The sequence below is a fragment of the Bufo bufo genome, chromosome 4, assembly GCF_905171765.1.
Source record: "Bufo bufo chromosome 4, aBufBuf1.1, whole genome shotgun sequence".
Taxonomy (NCBI): domain Eukaryota; kingdom Metazoa; phylum Chordata; class Amphibia; order Anura; family Bufonidae; genus Bufo; species Bufo bufo.
Window position 1 is genome coordinate 588,219,544 of NC_053392.1, and position 13,624 is coordinate 588,233,167.

A 13,624-nucleotide genomic window follows, 5' to 3' on the forward strand; every position below is an offset into this window, starting at 1 on the left:
GATGGTTCATAATCAGATTTCACTTTTACTCAAGCCTCCGCAATAATAGCTTGTGTAGCAGCCAACCCTCTACAGCCATTTCTCCTCATTGCAAAGTCCCTTATAAGGTTCGGATATTTAGGTTTATGGAGCGAAAGACTGTATCAAGATCAAGACCTCAACCTTGGTAATAGTGTCATACAGGGAGATTCTCTCGAAAGAGGCCCCGAATATTCTGTAATAACTCTCGCTAGGACAAAGCAATCTGAACGATACAACACGCAATGTGCTCCTCAGTATATGGAGCTTCGAAGAAGCTGGGATGCCCCCACATTGGAACGATGAGTTAGGCGCCGGATAGCCTTCTCAATGGTTAACCTCTATCTGTGACTTCCGGGTGCATACCCCCATACTTTTTCACTCAGTCACACGACTTCTCATCAGAATGGTGGTGTACAATAATTTTAAAAGGGGTTTGGCCACCATGGTCACCAGATCTGAAACCAAGAGATGTCTTCCTTTGGGGTATGCTCAATATAAAAGTCTATCAGAATAAGCCTGGCACTGTGGAAGATTTGAAGGAAAACATCTAACGTGAACTGACTGCTATTTCCCTTGATATGCTTGCCAATACGTCCAGGAACATGGAGCACCCCGTTGAAGTGTGTCTGTAAGAAAACAGGGATCGCTTCCAGCATTACACATACGTCAAGGTACGTAGCATTTTTTTCTTGGTTCAGATTGGTTTATCCTAACTGGAGTTCCAACAGAATATTCAGGGCCTCTTTCAAGTAAATCTCGAAATCAGGCCATACATGAAGAAGGGGAATCGTCTACATATAGAAGAAAGAAGGTTTCTCTATCAACATAGAAGAGGATTCTTTACTGTAAGAGAGGTGAGACTATGGAGCTATCTGCCAGAAGAAGGTAGTGATGGTGAGCTCACTAAAAAGTTCAAAAGGAGTCTAGATGTATTTCTGGAATGTAGTAATATAATAGATTATAGGTACTAGATACTGGAGAAGGTCTGTGGATCCAGGAAGTTATTCTGATTGCCATATTCGGAGTCAGGATGGAATTTGTCTCTAAAGTTGGCTTCTACCTCATGGAGTTCTTGCCTTCCTCTGGATCACCTTCCAGGTTGAACTTAAATGAGGTTTATTTTTCATCTGTGCAAACTATTTTACAATGTTATCTTTAAAAATCTCTGGAAAATCTGGCTTATGTGAACTGGGTCTATGGACAATCTAAAGAATATGACGGCATCATGACTGTTTTCCCAGATTGTGCAGTTCAGAAAAACAAATATTAATTTGAAGTCTATCCCTAAGGTTCCCATACACATGAGAGCAAGGTTGGCTGAACTTGATGATCTTATGTGCATGGGGTTGTCCCAATGAATTTCAAAATGATCAAAATGATCCCTTGTTATCATGGGAGACACAGTAAGAAGCCACCTGAGATGTTTGGCAACAGCTAATTCCCCTTTCCCTGTTTAGAACACATGCACACTTGGCCGAAGGAGTCGGTCAAAGGATCAACAATTATGGTTCAATCAGAATTTATTGAAAAGAGGATGAGATGACAAGCATGTTCGTACTATTCAAGAGAAGAACAACAGTAGTTCAAATAAACATGTACAAAGCAAGGCTAACATAAGCCCAATCAGTTTATCTTGTGAAAGACAAATCGGGTATGACAAACACACTGACATTGGGGGGGGGAGGCTAGGAAGACAAGGGGAGGAAAAAGGAGGTATTCCATAACACCGCAAGGCAAACGTATTACACATTAAGATATCGAGGCCTTATACACCCGGTAGCTAACCAATCATTAAAACGGGATGAGTTCCGAAATTGGAGCCATGGCTCCCAAGAGCGCGAGAAAGTTGGTACTTGGTTATAGGATTCTCACCCTAGTTCCTCCATGTGAACCAGGATATCTAGTGCAGAAACCCAGGTTATCCTCAGCAAGCAGTCTGTGGACCTCCATCTGCGGGGAATGATCTGTCTCATTGAAAGGATCCACAATTAAATGTGCATCCCCAGGACCTCCACCAACATGGGCATGCTTGTGTCTGCTACTGAAGATCAGCTTTTTTTTTTACTTGAATTTGCTGAGATGCAGTGGTAGGGACAAGCTTACCCATGTGTAAGGCTGCTGTACCTGAATAAACCATGAAGGGATTGTGGCACACCGGTGATCACTGCAGCATCTTCATTCTGAAAACTGATATGGGGCCCTCCATATTGATAATACATTGATGACCTACTCCAAGCATAGAACATCAGTTGAATGTCCTGGGTAATCTGCTAACATACGGACAATTATGTGTCTGATCATTTATTCCCCTGGATTTATAATCATAGGTGTCTGACAGCCACTTACCGACTTCACAATGCACCTATAAGCTTGAATGCTTGTCAACTACCATAGATGTCTTCTTGTTAGAAGGGCAGGCTCAAGGGTCATTGGTGCTCCAAAAATAAGACCCTTTATAATATTAAACCACATAATCACCACTTCTGCGACATATTAAACATTCATAGAGTTGGAAGCTTAACTTCTTAAGCATTTCTGTGGTGATTGTCCGCAGAGTTCTTGGGGAAACTAAGAGGTGAAGACACCTATATCTTGGAGGTACATGGCCAGTTGTCCCTTTTGCCCTGTCTATAATCCATTCTTGGGTGACATATATGGTAAGAGAAAATTCACATCTTTCTAGCATTTTATATACTGATGGCCATGGGTATACTTTCTATGTATAGAATATACACAAATTGAACATATCCCTAATAATGTGCACTGGAGTCCATGGAGGACCATGGAAGCACCTTTAACCTGACAATTGTCGAGACTATTAGGATACGGCCACATGGTCAGGTTTTTGCATGTAGTTTTGGAAGTCAAGATCAGGAGTGGATGATAAAAGGAAAAGGCCAGATACAACTTCTCATCTGTTTTTTAAATTCACTCTTGATTTTGGCTTCCAAAACTACATGCAGCAACCTGACCATGTAGCCGTGACCTTAACCAGATTGCCATGGATCTATGGATCCCAGTGAGAGATGTTCCTTAAACACTTTAATGCCCACTCTTTGACAAGAGTTTTAAGCATAGTTAGACACCATCTTGACCTTCTCCATAGTTTATTCATTTGAGGTTGAATAGGGGGTGAAGAAGGGGACTTGAAATGCAAATGATCAGCCGAGAATGTTGAGGATAGCAGAGGTTCCTCGTAGCACGAAGAAGGGGAATTTTCTATCCTATCACTCACCCATGTTTAAGCGTTTGGCTGGTCGGTGAAGGTCATAGTGGCACCTGGCAAGAAGATGGTCTTGGTGGTTTCGAGCCAATCAAAAGTGTGGTAACCCCTCTGTGAGAGAACTGAGGCCAGTACTCTTGACAGATCTGTCACTCTGAGTTGGGATTGGTCTCATCATGTGCAGTACAGATATACTGTATATACACACTGTGCATCTCAGAAGTAAAAGCCTCTGAATGAAGCCAATTTATAGAAATAATTATTGGCGGCAACGAGCGCTGTTTTCCTGCAGACAGACAATTAACATGTTGATGGTATTATTTCTGATCTCTCTGGATTTATCATGCATGATTGGCTAAATCTCTCATTTTAGATCTTGTCTCATGTCGGTCCCCTATGGCCCCAGCTTAGGTAATGCTACTGCATGAAGCTATAGTGTAAGTGGCTGATTATGATACAGCATCATTTACTACTTTCAGTCTGACTATTGCACCGATGCCTCTTTCCTGTTGCCCTTTCACTACAGAATAAAATTCATTCACTGTCACCCACAGACATCTCCTCCCTCATCTTGATTTACTATCCTTCCTGGGTCTAGGTTCTGTCAATGATCTACATCAGGGATGCCCAACCTGCGGCCACTCCAGCTGTTGCGGCCTACCAGCATACCTGGGCAGCCTACAGCAGGGCATGGTGGGAGTTGTAGTTTAACAACAGCTGGAGGACTGCAGGTTGGGCATGCCTGATCTACACTAAGACTAGCATATGTCATCATTTAAGCCTTCCACTTCTGTCTTCATGTCTTCACTCAAGCTGCACCACTTCCTTGGAATGAGCTACCCCAGGCAATCAGGCTAATTTCCAACATCCACAACTTCAAGCTTGGCACGTCTATTCAAAAAGACCTAACACATTTCGTATTCTTATTATTTTCTTTTACCTCCTCACCCCACATTATTCCTCCGAACCTGATCCCTTCATTCAGTAGTATCCTGAGGATAGGTCATCAATATCAAAATCCTGGACAACCCCTTCATTGACCTCCGTAGAAAGATGTATCAGCGGCCATTAAGAGGTTAAGGAAATAAATGACTATTGCCATTTACTTCGCTGCATAGGAATTTATCTGGGAAGACATAGAAGCTTCTGCTCCCTCACAGGTTAAGTTTCCTCTGGATTATCGACAGTGGAAAGATGACTACCTCTGAAGAGTTTTGGAAGAATAATTTTCTGCACCTTGCTAAGTAGCAGATAAGGGGACTGTCAGGGCACAGGAGAACGAAGTCAGATTCTAGCTGTAAGATACCGTATTGGTGCCGCACTAGGGGATTTCAACATACAAATGTGCAAATTAGATCATGAAAGCACTGTAGAAATATCCTTTGTAGAACTTGAATAAAATGCTTAGGCCCCGGGGGTGCATTTTAGAAGGATCTCATTTAACAGGCATATTTAGCTAAATCAGTGCAGGCAAAGAAAAAAAAAAAAGAAGAACACAGCAGCACACAAAAATATGGATTTAATTCCCAACACAGTTCTTATGAAAACACGGCTGAATTTATATTCAGAATCATTAGTTCAGAATTAATAAGCGCTATGCACAAAATGGAAGCGACGACAATGAAAATTCACTAATTTGCCAGCGTGCTGCAATCAACTTAGCAGACTGACAGATGTTGTGAATGTCCATCTTTACATACCCATCTAGCTTTAGGTCCAAAATGTTCTGATTCTTTTCATATTTCCAAATCCTCTGAGTTAAATGATAAAATTCTGGCTGTCTGCAGCCGCCACTAGGGGAAGCTAAGAAGCATGCCGCTTACAGACTAATTATGGCGTGCAATGCAAACTATATATTGGGCATAAGTAAGTGCCCTCTAGTGGTAGCCATAGGTGGCCAGAATTTTAGCATTTAGCGCTGTGTGAAGGAAAGCCATTGATTTGAGGCTCTCTGTTTCAAAAACTGTTGTAATCACATTGACTCCTTTTTAATGCAGTTTTTGGACAGTCATCTCTAATAGGTTGCACTATCTATGATATGTTCTCCCTGTGGCTCTCCAGCTGTTGCAACAGCAGTTACAGTTTTGTCAATGCTGGAGAGCTACAGGTCAGAGATCACGAATTTTAGGGTAAGTGCATTTGGTGGGAAAATACATATGGATTCCACATATATTTTCAGTGAAATCCACGGGCAAAATCCAAGGCTGGCCCTCAGATTTTTGCTACAAATTTTCAGGTTATATGCTGTGGATCCATATGTGGATCTAGTCCTGCTAATCTATGGAGTAACCGCTCCAAGGATGGACATGCTTGTTTTTTTTTCCATGACGTGGGTTCCAAATCCATGCATGGAAAAACTCTGCACCTTGTGAACTATGGCATGAATTCCCATTATAATTATATGGGCAGTAAAAGGGGTTGTGCAGGAAGTATTTATTGATGACCTGTCCTCAGGATAGGTCATCAATATCTGATCTGCAGTGGTCCGACACTCGGCACTCCCATCGATAAGCTGTTTGAAGAGGAAGCGGTCCTCCATGTGAGCGCTACTTCTCATTACACTGCCCTTTTGCTCCATGCCCTTGAATGTAGCAGAGTGAGTACTTGTAATTACACTACACTGCCACTGCAAGGGAGTTGACGTGTAGTGTAACAAAGAGGAAGCGGCGCTAGCATTGAGTGCTGCCTCCTCTTCAAACAGCTGATAGGCAGGGGTTCCAGGTGTCTCAGCCCTGTAGATCAGACATTGTATGACCTATCCTAAGGATAGGTCATCAATAAATATTGCCTGCACAACCCCTTTAAGGTTAGACATTATTTCCCCGGCATTTCGGGTGAGAAAATGCTCATAAATTTACGGTAACAAATTTTTGGCCACCCAGTTATGAAGGAAACTGCATCCAACCCTTGTCCCATGCACAATGGGTGGTCAGGGAGCCACTGTGCAGGGGAAAATTGGAAAAGGATGTAGCATTACACCAGGATCAGTGGGGTTTCACCGATGTCCTAGCCAAATGCCATCACTTTCTCAGATCAGAATACCCCCTTAAAGCATACAATGTATAGTCACTCATGTAAACAAAGAGCAATCCACTTTTTGGAAGGTCCTACCTTTGATGAGCGCGGTAGACTTTCTAAATGTCTTCTTCAATGATCATGTCCTTACAGACTCCTCGAAATTAGTTCCAGTTCTGAAAGACAGAAGATGGAATTACAGTCCAAGAAGTGAGAATATTAGGAAAAGTTGGAGGTTACGTCATTTGTGTTGCTTCCCTTAAGTCAAATGACCAAATTGTTACCCACATCGATTCAAAATCATACAGATGTGAAAGATGGCGCCCATTCTATGGGCCGATACTGTACTTCAGAATTCGTAAAACAAACAGTAGACCTCTATTGCAGGACTCCAGACTAGAAAATTCACTTGGGCATCTTTGGCTACAAAGTCTAAGCATTTAGGAGTCAATTAATAGAAAGGTAAATAAATAGATAGATAGGTGGGATTCAAATTTTTAACAACAGGTTCCCTACTCAAAGGCGGACACGCGGCGTTACACAAAATATGTTTACATATACATACACCATATATATGCAACACACATAAACATAAATACACCATATATACACTACACACACATACCAACCAACTAAGGAGCTAAACTATCAGCGGTACACGAACCAATGGAAGCGAACATCTCCAGCTGCCCTGCCGCCGCCAGAGCACTGGATCAGGACTCAGCTGGTAACACGGTTCTCCGATCCAGTTGTAATTTTAACAACCGGATCTAGAGAACTGAAAGGAACTGGCTGAATCCCATGCCTGCCTGGATAGGTAGATATTATTGACCATTGACCAATCTTTGCACAAAATACTGATTACACAAATATTTGTGACTTTTATACACCAAAAAACTAGCATATAGGTTCACTTTATGAGTTCCATTGATCTAAAGAGAGTCTGTCGCGTAACTACCCACCATAATACCAACATTGGACTACCTCTGCTGACACCAGATCCTTAATTATATGACAAGATTCACCCAGGCTTCTCTATTGTGTTCCCACAAATTGACCATGGAATTCACTTAAGAGGACTTCAGAGCGCGTGCACATAATTTACAGGACTGCAGGAGAAGTCCTCTCAATGCATTGCAAGGACCAGCTTTATGGGCACACACAGCTAGGGAGTGGAGGTGAGTATCGACATACAAATCTCTGATCTGGTATCAGCAGTATCAGGCAGGCATTAATGTAGTTAAGAGAGGTTGTCAAATGTAATAGATTTGCTTTAAAGGTAATTTTAAAGCCCAGTGCATACTGTCAGTAGTACTTCCAGGGTTCGTTTTCCTGTCTTTAAAGTGTAATTCAAGATTTTACAGGTTAAATCTGCATCAAAATGTAAACAACTTTTCAAATACATTTCATGTCTTTGTCTAAATTATATGCCCAGCGGAGTTAAAAATTCCGATGGTTGCCCTTGGAAACAGACAGCAGTATATCTCCATCCTGTCTCCGACCTAACAAGGGGTATCCATTTTGGACATTCCCATCTTGTTAGAATGTTCCTTTTTCAATATGCAGATCACAAAGTATCTTCCTGCTGAGACCTCCAGCGATCAGCTGTGGGGAAACCTGGCAGAATGTGTTCAATTTCCCTGCAGCGCCACCACAGGTGAAATAAAGCATTACACAATGTCCATTCGAATCAATGGGTTGTCTGTGTAACGCAGGAGTAAGAGACTGTGTTTGTAACTGCTTTCCACCCTGGCCAAGAGCTGAGGATCCAAATCAAAGAACCCTGTCGGATTCAGTATATGAATATGGGTTTTCTACAGGTAGCGGAGGTCAGTAGAGGCACTTACGTTGGAACCGTATTACAAAGCGAGCTGCAATACAGCCTTGTGTACGAGGCCTAAGTCTAAGTATATATTTGTTATCTCAGCTCCCACAATGTTCTGCTCTGATGGTAACATGAAATCAGGATTTCGAGTTTAGCTTTGGACATACAGTACAGACCAAAAGTTTGGACACACCTTCTCATTCAAAGAAATTTCTTTATTTTCATGACTATGAAAATTGTAGATTCACACTGAAGGCATCAAAACTATGCATTAACACATGTGGAATTATATACATAACAAACAAGTGTGAAACAACTGAAAATATAAGTAGCCACATTTTGCTTTGATTACTGCTTTGCACACTCTTGGCATTCTCTTGATGAGCTTCAAGAGGTAGACCCCTGAAATGGTTTTCACTTCACAGGTGTGCCCTGTCAGGTTTAATAAGTGGGATTTCTTGCCTTATAAATGGGGTTGGGACCATCAGTTGCGTTGAGGAGAAGTCAGGTGGATACACAGCTGATAGTCCTACTGAATAGACTGTTAGAATTTGTATTATGGCAAGAAAAAAGCAGCTAAGTAAAGAAAAACGAGTGGCCATCATTACTTTAAGAAATGAAGGTCAGTCAGTCAGCCGAAATATTGGGAAAACTTTGAAAGTAAGGGCTATTTGACCATGAAGGAGAGTGATGGGGTGCTGCGCCAGATGACCTGGCCTCCACAGTCACCGGACCTGAACCCAATCGAGATGGTTTGGGGTGAGCTGGACTGCAGAGTGAAGGCAAAAGGGCCAACAAGTGCCAAGCATCTCTGGGAACTCCTTCAAGACTGTTGGAAGACCATTTCAGGGGACTACCTCTTGAAGCTCATCAAGAGAATGCCAAGAGTGTGCAAAGCAGTAATCAAAGCAAAAGGTGGCTACTTTGAAGAACCTAGAATATGACATATTTTCAGTTGTTTCACACTTGTTTGTTATGTATATAATTCCACATGTGTTCATTCATAGTTTTGATGCCTTCATAGTCATGAAAATAAAGAAAACTCTTTGAATGAGAAGGTGTGTCCAAACTTTTGGTCTGTACTGTAAATAGAGAAGAAAACGCCATATAACACAAAAAAAGTAGCACTAGATAACCGAAAGCAAAGCAATTACAAAGTTACGTAAAATCTGCTAAATTACGTTATAACTATGAGCACAGCTTCAATGAGGTCGAAAACTAATGTCCCGTGGCAGTTTTACCCCAAATCTATAATGGGCCTCTAACAAATGCGTGGCTTGCATGGTGGCGGTTGCGTGGTTTTCACGTGACTGTACCCTAGAGGTAGAATTATTTGTATCGCGTAATATAACACGTGTCACATCGATCCTATTCTGTAAAAAAATGACAATCAACTCTGTGTGAACGGAGCTCTTTGTGTCTGTGCCAAAGACGACAAAATATGTTCTGGAAACTAAACAAGCCAAAGTGGCCATTTGGGCTGTTTTCTGGCTGCAATGGTCCATTTCAATCTGTAAACTGCCTATAAGCAGCGCATAAAACCTGGATCTCATATGAAGAGGAGAGATCTCAGCCTCCAGAATACCGCTCAGCAGTAAAGAGCGGATACCCAACAAAACGGAAAAACCAGGCAAAATCAGTTAAGCTCCAATATAGCTAATGACACCCCCCCCCCTCCTCATAGGAGATATAATTACATAAAACACAACAAACAAAAACCACTAGAGAAATGAATACCGTCTGAGAAAAGAAGAAAAGAAACAACGAAATATCTGTCCTTCTTCAGTTTTTGCTTTTACCCAGACCCCTGCGGAGATGAGTGGCGAGTTTAGAGAGTGTCAAGACATTCCTATAAACAAGTACACATTTAAAAGATGGTTGCGAAAAAAATAAAAAATAAAAATAAAAAATGGATAAATAATTGCAGGGGTTGTTTAAAGCGGTTTCTGCATGCTATTAGTTTTCATTAAGCTGTCAGAACGCCATTATAGCCTAATTTAGACTGTGGCTTTTAATGCTCACTTGAAGATAACACAAGTCTTGTTTTTCTGTTTGAGGTTCCGGCTTTGCTCTGCTTAAACCATAAGTGCTCAAAGCTTTGACGTGATTAATAGCCCAGTGTCTCTATCTAAATACAGACCGTGTTTCCAATTTTCTTTCTCCGACTACTTTCCTTGACTTTATAGGCAGCAGCTGAACCGTTGCAGGAACAACCGCTTCCGTATTTCCAATTCCGTTATCTGAAAAAAAGGTAATTTTCTGCAGAAACAGCGCCGCTCTTGGCCACTTCTGGTATTGCAGCCCAGCCCCATACACTTTAATGGTGATAACCTGCAATACCAAGCAGGCAAGAGTGGCGCTGTTTGTGGGGGGAAAAAGTTGACTCTTCTTACTAAACTCCTTTCAGCCCTCTTTAACCCTTTAATGGACTACTGATGTGTTTTTATGGTGGCCCGTTAAACGGGTTGTCTAATTTAAAAAAAATAATCTTTAGATCGTCTACTTCCTCTCTTGGGGAACTCAAGTCAATCTATTAGCCAGAGCAAAAAGGGGATAAAAGGAGTGTCTCACTTGACCCGCATGTTTGTGCGTTACATGGTTACATGGACAGCCCGTTGATTTTAGTGGGAACAATGTAATGCTTCATTTGACCTGTGGAGGCACTGCATGAATATTGAACACTTGCTGGCAGGTTAACTCATGCATTACAAATTGATCACTAGAATTAAATCACCAGCTGGAGACTTTGAAACTTTGAGTTTATAGTTAGTGAACCCTTTTAACATAAAGGGATTGTCCAGATAAAAAAAGCTTTTTTACAGAATGGCTGTAACCAGCTGCATGGGACAAGTTGTAAGTCATAAATTGGTTGGATCATAAAATATTGATTGGTGGGGTCTGACTGCTTAGATCTCCACCAGTCTTGTGAATGGATTTCAATGACCTCAGTGAGGAGAGAACACATACAGTCAGGTCCATAAATACTGGGAAATCGACACAATTCTAACATTTCTGGCTCTATACATCACCACAATGGATTTGAAATAAAACGAACAAGATGTGCTTTACCTGCAGACTGTCAGCTTTAATTTAAGGGTCTTTACATCCAAATCAGGTGAACGGTGCAGGAATTACAACAGTTTGCATATGTGCCTCCCACTTGTTAAGAGACCAAATGTAATGGGACAATTGGCTTCTCAGCTCTTCCATGGCCAGGTGTGTGTTATTCCCTCATTATCCCAATTACAATGAGCAGATAAAAGGTCCAGAGTTCGTTTCAAGTGTGCTATGTGCATTTGGAATCTGTTGCTGTCAACTCTCAAGATGAGATCCAAAGAGCTGTCACTATCAGTGAAGCAAGCCATCATTAGGCTGAAAAAACAAATACAAACCCATCAGAGAGATAGCAAAAACATTAGGCGTGGCCAAAACAACTGTTTGGAACATTCTTAAAAAGAAGGAACGCACCGGTGAGCTCAGCAACACCAAAGGACTCAGAAGACCACGGAAAAGAACTGTGGTGGATGACCGAAGAATTCTTTCCCTGGTGAAGAAAACACCCTTCACAACAGTTGGCCAGACCCAGAACACTCTCCAGGATGTAGGTATATGTGTGTCAAAGTCAACAACCAAGAGAAGACTTCACCAGAGTGAATACAGAGGGTTCACCACAAAATGTAAACCATTGGTGAGCCTCAAAAACAGGAAGGCCAGATTAGAGTTTGCCAAACGACATCTAAAAAAGCCTTCACAGTTCTGGAACAGCATCCTATGGGCAGATGAGACCAAGATCAACTTGAGTGATGGGAAGAGAAGAGTATGGAGAAAGAAAGGAACTGCTCATGATCCTAAGCATACCACCTCATCAGTGAAGCATGGTGGTGGTAGTGTCATGGCGTGGGCATGTATGGCTGCCAATGGAACTGGTTCTTTTGTATTTATTGATGATGTGACTGCTGACAAAAGCAGCAGGATGAATTCTGAAGTGTTTCGGGCAATATTATCTGCTCATATTCAGCCAAATGCTTCAGAACTCACTGGACGGCGCTTCACAGTGCAGATGGACAATGACCCAAAGCATACTGCAAAAGCAACTAAAGAGTTTTTGAGCATGCATTTCACTTGCTGAAGACAAAACTGAAGGGAAAATGCCCCAAGAACAAGCAGGAACTGAAGATAGGTGCAATAGAGGCCTGGCAGAGCATCACCAGGGATGAAACCCAGCGTCTGGGGATGTCTATGCGTTCCAGACTTCACTCTGTAATTGACTGCAAAGGTTTTGCAACCAAGTATTAAAAAGTGAAAGTTTGATTTATGATTATTATTCTGTCCCATTACTTTTGGTCCCTTAACAAGTGGGAGGCACATATGCAAACTGTTGTAATTCCTACACCGTTCACCTGATGGATGTAAATACCCTCAAATTAAAGCTGACAGTCTGCAGGTAAAGCATATCTTATTCGTTTAATTTCAAATCCATTGTGGTGGTGTATAGAGCCAAAAATGTTAGAATTGTGTTGATGTCCCAATATTTATGGACCTGGCTGTATATGAGGATTACCGTCTCCTAGCAAACAATACTAAAATTGACCTGTTCTCAGGATCCTTCGGGGTCCTACCCCACCAATCAGTTTATCATGACCTATCCCCCATGTGGGTTCTAAGAAATTTGATTGAGAAATCCATTATAAATAAAGGGTGTAAGAATTATACAGGCAGGCCAATGGCCGCTATGGGGCCCCTGGAGAGAGGGACACAGACCATTTGGGATGCATCCTTTATTTTATTAGCTCATAAGAAACCTATGCGGGATCCCCTCTTCATAGATTCTAGATAGCTTTGGGGATTTAATCAAGAATCACAGAAAACAAATGGGGGAAAACAATAACCAAGTCCTCCAGCTCCTGCTAATTAGGGGTTTGATATTGTTGAAAGGTGCCCATATCATCTGTGCTATAGGACCACTTCATCTGTATGTATACCCCTGCCTATATTATGACACAAATGCTAGCATAGAAAAAGACATGGAATTGTTAAAGCGAACTGAAGGCGTACAAACATGGTACCAAATCCTCCAAGTTCTCTAGTCATAGCTAATTAACGGTGTGGTACTGAAGAAGGGGCCCCATATAATCCTTGCTATAGGGCCTCTTCATCTCTATGTGCACTCCCGCCTATATCATGACACAAATGGTATCCAAGAAAAAGACAAAGAATTGTTGAAGTGAACTGAAGGCGCACAAACAGCACCAGCATATGAGGACATTTAGCCAAACAAGCACCAAATGATCCTGTCCCAGCTGATTAGAGGTGTGGTATTGAAGAAGGAAACCCATATATTCTGTGCTCTTGTCTATATCATGACACAAATGGTATCCAAGAAAAAGACAGGGAATTGTTGAAGTGAACTGAAGGCGCACAAACAGCACCAGCATATGTGGACATTTAGCCAAACAAGCACCAAATGTTCCTGTCCCAGCTGATTAGGAGTGTGGTGGCCCATATAATCTGGGCTCTAGGGTCATCTTTGTGTACACCCC

The 13,624-nt window shown here is 41.8% G+C and overlaps 1 protein-coding gene across 1 annotated transcript in view; it reads right to left on the bottom strand.

Moving 5' to 3' along the window:
• ESRRG (estrogen related receptor gamma) overlaps positions 1-13,624 on the bottom strand; it is a 911,602-nt gene that overhangs the window by 362,560 nt on the left and 535,418 nt on the right. The window contains exon 4 of the mRNA XM_040430440.1: positions 6,356-6,435. The gene's annotated coding sequence lies outside the window, so the exon portion shown is untranslated. The remainder of the gene's footprint in view (positions 1-6,355; positions 6,436-13,624) is intronic.